The sequence below is a fragment of the Phyllobates terribilis genome, unplaced genomic scaffold (assembly GCF_046119375.1).
Source record: "Phyllobates terribilis strain yellow unplaced genomic scaffold, ASM4611937v1 Scaffold_2__4_contigs__length_985480577, whole genome shotgun sequence".
NCBI lineage: Eukaryota > Metazoa > Chordata > Amphibia > Anura > Dendrobatidae > Phyllobates > Phyllobates terribilis.
The window spans coordinates 981,409,468-981,418,866 of NW_027362762.1; the positions used below are offsets into that span (position 1 = coordinate 981,409,468).

The 9,399-nt window shown below is 47.9% G+C and overlaps 1 protein-coding gene across 1 annotated transcript in view; it reads right to left on the minus strand.

Annotated features, from left to right (window-relative positions):
- Positions 1–8,742, minus strand: part of CD80 (CD80 molecule) — a 47,873-nt gene extending 39,131 nt beyond the window's left edge. The window contains exon 1 of the mRNA XM_073668798.1: positions 8,661–8,742. The gene's annotated coding sequence lies outside the window, so the exon portion shown is untranslated. The remainder of the gene's footprint in view (positions 1–8,660) is intronic.
- Positions 8,743–9,399: the final 657 nt, after the last annotated feature.

A 9,399-nucleotide genomic window follows, 5' to 3' on the forward strand; every position in this document is an offset into this window, starting at 1 on the left:
ATACGGGTGAGCACCACACGGTACACTCAGGGACGTGGGCTACTTATACCCGCCTCTAGCAAGGTAGCCAGAAGAGTACAGTCAGTTTGGGAGGCCTACAACTCCGCCTGGCCAGGGGAGATCCCATCTGCTCAAGGACTGACCAGGCCCCAATCGCTAGCCAATACTCCGGGAGGGTCTATCGTTATCACCAGTAAAGACCCTGAACTACACCGTACCGTCTCTGAGTGGTTCCTGCTACCCCCATCATCCACGTCGGCTGCCCTGAGGCCATACCCCTCCCGTTGGGGGTTATACTATCACGCTGCACAATCCTACCACCGGCCTCAGCGGTCTGCCCTGCAGCAGCAGCTCCTTAGCTGTACTCAACGGGTGGCGTAGTCGTCCAACATCTACCGCTAATACAGCGCCACTTAGTCTGACTCCCTGGGCACGGACCGGATCACTGCCACGAGACTACAACCCTCAACAGATCCGGCTCCGGGTAAGCTCCCGCGTGCGCAACGCTGCGCGACACAGGCCCAGGGGCGCGTCAGCTTTTGGCGTAGTCGGCAGGATCTCGTGCCCGCAACCACCGGGTACTGCGTGCCTGAAAAAGACTGTTCAAACTTACCAGTGGTAAAGATTCCCGCCATCCGGCGCCATCTTCAGCCTTCTTCCCGCCATCGGTGAAGATTCCCGCCATCCGGCGCCATTTTCAGCCTTCTTCCCGCCTTCCGTGGAGTTTTCCCGCCGTTGGACGCCATCTTGAAGACGCCGCGTGGGAAGAAGAGGGGCGTGGACTCCAAAAGCGCGCGAGAACTGAAGCCCCGCCTCACGTCCGGACGTTGCGTAAGGTCCTGGAAGGAGCCCAGCAGACGCCGACGTCACAGGAGCGCGACGGAAGGTCCTCAACCCTGACGATTCACTGCGGAGCCGCGGCCTACGGAAAAGGATCATCGCAAGGTAGGCCACAAGTCCACTAGGGGGGAGAAGGATGCCGAATACGGAGGAGAGCTTCACCGCTTCAACCCCCGCCAGCGCCACCGCTGTTGCGGTCATGCCTTTCACCATGCCCTATATCCCGGGGACAGCCTGGCTACCTCAGTACTCAGGGGAGTCACATACCCTGCATGACTTTAGAGAAAAGCTGGATAGCCTCTTCCAGGTGTACCCCCTCACAGAGGAGCAAAAAGTGAGCATCCTGGTGGCCCAATTAACCGGGGCAGCCCAAAGGGAGGTAAAGTCCTGGCCACCTGGGGGGAGGACTGTCGCAGAGATACTAACCCAGCTAACCGAGGAGGAGCTGCAGTACTACCAATACGAGGAAAGCCAAGAGGACCCGGACGGGTCTGAGGACTACCCTCAGGAGGGAGCACAAAGAGGACATAGCTACTGAAGGGAAGTAGCGTGAATAAAGAGCTGTAAATAGTTACCCGTAAGGGTACAAGGACTGCTGCTAATTAAAATATGGTCCCCGTTGGGATTAGTGAATTGTTCCCCATGTGCCCCTATCTTAAACAAGGCTGAGGACTGTGAGCAGCCATTCCTTATCCCCACTGGCCGAGGACTGAGAGCGGCCATATCCTGTAAATAATTATGTGTTTCTAGTAATTTATGGGAGTCTTTGGTGGATTTACCGGGAATCCTTTGTACATGGTTGGAGCGTAACCCAGGACGGACTAAAGACTGTTAAGGATTCGGGGCAGGACAGACCCCTACCTGGTTACGTCTCCCTGTTTTGGTGAAATGGACACCTTGCTTTTCTTCAAAACTGCACCCGGTTGCGGACACGCCGTAACCATCTTTATGTGTTTTTCTTATTGTATTATTAGTGTTTATACCTTGTTATGTTTTTCTAAAAATATGTTTAGTTCCGGAGTACTAAATTTCACTAGGGGGGAATGTGGCATCCCAGGGGTCTGGTTTCCACAGTAACGGCAATGTTATGTCTGAGAGCAGGTGGGAGGTCTCTTGGTCAGGAATCCTATGCATGCCACACCTCCTGCCCAGTCCTGGGAGGGGAAGAACTTCCCCTATAAAAACCTGGGGCTGAGGCAGGGTTAGAGAGTTCAGAGGGAGAGTTCAGCCAGGAGGGCTGACAGGGAGCTGTGGCTCCGGCTGGGCCCAGCTCCTGGGCCATGCCAGAAGTAGAGACAGAGAAGAGAAGCAGCTATGGGAAGAAACAACAGGAGCTCTGTGGGAGCAGTGTTACAAGGAGTCAGGGGCTGGCAGCTGCAGAGCTCGCCCTGACTGAGAAGCTATCACCGGACCCGGAGTCCGAGTCTGTGGGGACTAACTCCTACCCAGCAGCAGAATCCGTCAGGCAGGGGATTCCAGGTCCTCTGGCCAAGAAACCCGAAGGCACGGTCACACGCATGGGACCAGCACCGCCGTCGTGGAGCGGAAGCTACTAGAAGGCCCCGAGTCACCGGCCATACGGGTGAGCACCACACGGTACACTCAGGGACGTGGGCTACTTATACCCGCCTCTAGCAAGGTAGCCAGAAGAGTACAGTCAGTTTGGGAGGCCTACAACTCCGCCTGGCCAGGGGAGATCCCATCTGCTCAAGGACTGACCAGGCCCCAATCGCTAGCCAGTACTCCGGGAGGGTCTATCGTTGTCACCAGTAAAGACCCTGAACTACACCGTACCGTCTCTGAGTGGTTCCTGCTACCCCCATCATCCACGTCGGCTGCCCTGAGGCCATACCCCTCCCGTTGGGGGTTATACTATCACGCTGCACAATCCTACCACCGGCCTCAGCGGTCTGCCCTGCAGCAGCAGCTCCTTAGCTGTACTCAACGGGTGGCGTAGTCGTCCAACATCTACCGCTAATACAGCGCCACTTAGTCTGACTCCCTGGGCACGGACCGGATCACCGCCACGAGACTACAACCCTCAACAGATCCGGATCCGGGTAAGCTCCCGCGTGCGCAACGCTGCGCGACACAGGCCCAGGGGCGCGTCATCTGCATTAAACGTGTGATATTACACGGGGGGAGTGTTTGTATTACACCTGTGATATTACACGGGAGAGTGTCTGTATTAAACAGGTGATATTACACGGGGGATTGTCTGTATTACACCTGTGATATTACACGGGGGGAGTGTCTGTATTAAACATGTGAAATTACACGGGCGGAGTGTATTATATATGTGATATTACACGGGGGAGTGTCTCTATTATACGTGTGATATTACACGGGGGTGAGTGTTTGTATTACACCTGTGATATTACATGGGGGAGTGTCTGAATTAAACATGTGATATTACACGGGGGATTGTCTGTATAACACCTGTGATATTACACGGGGGAAGTGTCTGTATTAAACATGTGATATTACACGGGGGGAGTGTCTGTATTACACGTGTGATATTACACGGGGGGAGTGTCTGTATTACACTTGTGATATTACACATGGGGGGAGTATCTGTATTACACCTGTGATATTACACGGGGGAGCGTCTGTATTACACGTGTGATATTACACGGGGGGGTGTCTGTATTACACCTGTGATATTACACGAAGGAATGTCTGTATTATACCTGTGATATTACACGAAGGAGTGTCTGTATTACACCTGTGATATTACACGAAGGAGTGTCTGTATTACACCTGTGATATTACACGAAGGAGTGTCTGTATTATACCTGTGATAATACACGAAGAAGTGTCTGTATTACACGGGTGATATTACACGGAGGAGTGTCTGTATTATACCTGTGATATTACACAGGGGAGCGTCTGTATTACTCATGTGATATTACACGGGGGAGTATCTGTATTACACATGTGATATTACACGGGGAGAATGTCTGTATTACACGTGTGATATTACACGTGGAGAGTGTCTGTATTACACCTGTGATATTACACGGGTGGAGTGTCTGTATTACACGTGTGATATTACACGTGGAGAGTGTCTGTATTACACCTGTGATATTACACGGGTGGAGTGTCTGTATTACACCTGTGATATTACATCGGGGAGTGTCTGTATTACACCTGTGATATTACACGGGAGAGTGTCTGTATTACACCTGTGATATTACACGGGTGGGTGCCTGTATTACACCTGTGATATTACACGGGGGTTAGTGTCTGTACTACATGTGATATTACACGGGGCGAGTGTCTGTATTACCCGTGTGATAATACATGGGGGGAGTGTCTGTATTACACGTGTGATATTACACCGGGGGAGTGCCTGTATTACACCTGTGATATTACACCGGGGGAGAGCCTGTATTACACCTGTGATATTACACGGGGAGAGCGTCTGTATTACACCTGTGATATTACACGGGGGGAGTGTCTGTATTACACGTGTGATATTAAAAGGGGGAGTGCCTGTATTACACCTGTGATATTACACTGGAAGAGCGTCTGTATTACACCTGTGATATTACACGGAGGAGTGTCTGTATTATACCTGTGACATTGCATGAGGGGAGCATCTGTATTACACGTGTGATATTACGCGGGGGGAGCGTCTGTATTACACGCGTGATATTACACGGGGGAGTGTCTGTATTAAACATGTGATATTACACGGGGGTGTGTCTGTATTACACATGTGATATTACACGAAGGAGTGTCTGTATTACACCTGTGATATTACACGAAGGAGTGTCTGTATTACACCTGTGATATTACACGGGGCGAGAGTCTGTATTACCCGTGTGATATTACATGGGGGGAGTGCCTGTATTACACGTGTGATATTACGCGGGGGGAGTGTCTGTATTACACGTGTGATATTACACGGGGGAGTGTCTGTATTAAACATGTGATATTACACGGGGGTGTGTCTGTATTACACATGTGATATTACACGGGGGGAGTGTCTGTATTACATGTGTGATATTACACGGGGGAGTGTCTGTATTACACGTGTGATATTACACAGGGGAGTGTCTGTATTGCACGAGTGATATTACACGATGGAGTGTCTGTATTACACGTTTAATATTACACAGGAGAGTGTCTGTATTGAACGAGTGATATTACATAGGGGAGTGTCTGTATTACATCTGTGATATTACAAGGGGGGAGTGTCTGTATTACACGTGTAATATTACACGGGGGAGTGTCTGTATTGAACGAGTGATATTACATGGGGGAGTGTCTGTATTACACATGTGATATTACACGGGGGAGTGTCTGTAATACACTTGTGATATTACACGGGAGGAGTATCTGTTTTACACCTGTGATATTACACGGGGGAGCGTCTGTATTACACGTGTGATATTACACTGGGGGAGTACCTGTATTACACCTGTGATATAACACGGGGGAGCGTCTGTATTACACCTGTGATATTACACTGGGGGAGTGTCTGTATTACACCTGTGATATTACATGGGGGCGTGTCTGTATTACACCTGTAATATTACACAGCAGGAGTGTCTATTAGATGCGTGTTATTACGCGGGGGGAGTGTCTGTATTGCACAGGGGGAGTCTCTGTATTATACGTGTGATATTACACTGGAGGAATGTCTATTACATGTGTGATATTACACGGAGGAGTGTCTGTATTACACGTGTGATATTACTCAGGGGGAGAGTCTATTACACATTTCATATAACATGAGGGGAGTGTCTGTATTACACCTGTGATATTAAACGGGGGGTGCCTGTATTACACCTGTGATATTACACGGGGGGAGTGTCTGTATTACACCTGTGATATTACACGGGGGGAGTGTCTGTATTACACCTGTGATATTACAAGGGGGGGAGTGTCTATTACACGTGAGATATTACACGGCGGAGTGTCTGTATTACACCTGTGACATTACACGAGGGGAGCATCTGTATTACACGTGTGATATTACGCGGGGAGAGCGTCTGTATTACACGTGTGATATTACAAAGGGGAGTGTCTGCATTGCACGAGTGATATTACACGGGAGAGTGTATTACACATGTGATATTACATGGGGGGAGTGTCTGTATTACACCTGTGATATTACACGGGGGGGAGTGTCTATTACACGTGTGATATTACATGGGGGAGTGTCTGTATTACACCTGTGATATTACACAGGGGAATGTCTGTATTACACCTGTGATATTACACGGCGGAGTGTCTGTATTACACATGTGGAATTATATTACACGAAGGAGTGTCTGTATTGCACGAGTGATATTACACAGGGGGAGTGTCTGCATTAAACGTGTGATATTACACGGGTGGAGTGTTTGTATTACACCTGTGATATTACACGGGAGAGTGTCTATATTACACCTGTGATATTACAAGGGGGATTGTCTGTATTACACCTGTGATATTACACGGGGGGAGTGTCTGTATTAAACATGTGAAAGTACACGGGCGGAGTGTATTATATATGTGATATTACACGGGGGAGTGTCTCTATTATACGTGTGATATTACACGGGGGGGTGTCTGTATTACACCTGTGATATTACACGAAGGAGTGTCTGTATTACACCTGTGATAATACACGAAGTAGTGTCTGTATTACACCTGTGATATTACACTGGGGGAGTGTCTGTATTACACCTGTGATATTACATGGGGGGTTGTCTGTATTACACCTGTGATATTACATGGGGGGAGTGTCTGTATTACACCTGTGATATTACACGGGGGTGGGTGTCTGTATTACACCTGTGATATTACACGGGGGGTGTCTATATTACACGAGTGATATTATAGGGGGGGGTGTCTGTATTACACCTGTGATATTACACGGGGGGGGTGTCTGTATTACACCTCTGATATTACACGGGGGGAGTGTCTGTATTACACCTGTTATATTACACGGGGGTGTCTGTATTACACGAGTGATATTACATGGGGGGGTGTCTGTATTACACCTGTGATATTACACGGGGGGAGAGTCTGTATTACACCTGTGATATTACACGGGGGAGTGTCTGTATTACACCTGTGATATTACACGTGGGGAGTGTCTGTATTACACCTGTGATATTACACGGGGGGAGTGTCTGTATTACACCTGTTATATTACAAGGGGGGTGTCTGTATTACACGAGTGATATTACACGGGGGGGTGTCTGTATTACACCTGTGATATTACACGGGGGGAGAGTCTGTATTACACCTGTGATATTACACGGGGGAGTGTCTGTATTACACCTGTGATATTACATGGGGGGAGTGTCTGTATTACACCTGTGGTATTACACGGGGCAGCGTCTGTATTACACCTGTGATATTACACGGTGGGAGTGTCTGTATTACACCTGTGATATTACACGGGGGGGTGTCTGTATTACACCTGTGATATTACACGGGGGGAGTGTCTGTATTACAGCTGTGATATTACACGGGGGGGGGGTCTGTATTACACCTGTGATTTTACACGCTGGGTGTCTGTATTACACCTGTGATATTACACGGGGGGCGTGTCTGTATTACTCCTGTTATATTACACAGGGGGGGGAGAGTCTGTAGTAAACCTGTGATATTACATGGGGGGGTGTCTGTATTACACCTGTGATATTACACGGGGGAGTGTCTGTATTACTCCTGTGATATTACACAGGGGGGGGGGGAGAGTCTGTAGTAAACCTGTGATATTACACGGGGGGGTGTCTGTATTACACCTGTGATATTACATGGGGGGTGTGTCTGTATTACACCTGTGATATTACACGGGGGAGTTTCTGTATTACACCTGTGATATTACACGGGGGGAGTGCCTGTATTACACCTGTGATATTACATGGGGGGGTGTCTGTATTACATCTGTGATATTACACGGGGGGTGTCTGTATTACCCCTGTGATATTACATGGGGGGTGTCTGTATTACACCTGTGATATTACACGGGGGGGAGCGTCTGTATTACACCTGTGATATTACACGGGGGGGATCGTCTGTATTACACCTGTGGTATTACACGGGGGATTGTCTGTATTACACCTGTGATATTACACGGGGGGGAGCGTCTGTATTACACCTGTGATATTACACGGGGGGGGTGTGTCTTTATTACATCGGGAGCAGATGTCTGTGTTATATTTTTGCAGGGTATCTTGGTTTTGTGTCAGATTCTCTGTCAGATCTTTGTTCTTCGTGTTATTAGTTGTGATGTGGAAACCTGTATAGTAATTTTTAGGAGAAACTCAAAGGGTTTTACACGTTTGCCAGTTTTGATCAAATAAGGGAGTCGATCGATCGGAGACAAAAGAAACGCGACCGATTCTGTCTGTGTCTCAGACTTGTCTGCTCTCAGCTGCCTGGTTACACACCTTTATTACAAGCAAAGAGATAAGGAAAAGGGGAATGTCTTTACAGGCTTTACATTACCTAACGTAGAAACTATGTAAGTTGGGAATAACAAGTTCATAAATCATGGACTGTTAAATTCCTTGACATCTGGTTCTACCCTGCTTTCTATGCCTTCTGTAACAAAAAAATCTATAAAGCTAAAATACAAAATTATCAAAGATATATGAATTGCCTAAATAATAAAACGAAGTATAAATCTTTACCATGACAGTTGCTCTGCTGTGTCTTCTTATAATATGACAATCTTACATCCGACGCCCCCTTTACAGTTTTCACACAGATACATATGGTTCCCACATGGTTGTATTCCATTCTATACGCTCACAATGGACACATATCAGACCTGCTACTACACCGTCATACATTGACCCCCAGATCCTTACCTCCCCAGTGTCTCGGCCCCCCGCTCTGCTCCTCACTGACTCAACTCTTCAGCTCTTCTAAATCTTTGCTGCAGACTGAATCAAAATGAGGAAGATCGGGGAGTCCAAGAGGAAACAGAAGGCGGGCGGTTCTGCTCCAGCACACGCGTCACCCACGTCACATCGCTGAAATACACAACCACAGCGGGTACCACGGCTGCAGGACTCTCCTCACACCGCTACCTCCTATCACATGGCTAATACGTCTAGATCCGGAGACTCCAAGGCAAGAACAGTTCCGAAAATTATCCAGAATTTCCAATTAGTGGCTTCTAGAATGTGTCCGATTATAATATCGCGCTGCCCTCCAACATTGACAGGGAAGGGGCTTCTGTGTACAGGCGCCATCTCCAAAGTGATAACTGAGGCTGTAAAAAGAAAACTGACCACCACATACAAGCTAGTGTGTACAGGCGCCATCTCCAAAGTGATAACTGAGGCTGTAAAACTGACCACCACATACAAGCTAGTGTGTACAGGCGCCAGCTAAGACAATAAGTCTAAGTGAAAATATAGCTGCACTCTGAAAAAGGTAAGAATAATACATTTAGAAAATTGGGACTGCATTACTGCCATAGATAATAGATAAACGCTACCTTATGTACATATGGAATATTCTATAGTCCTATAGAAAAATTACAGTGAAAAGAAATGATTTATTGCGTAAACTGGCCAATGTATGTGAGCCCAAAGCCATCGT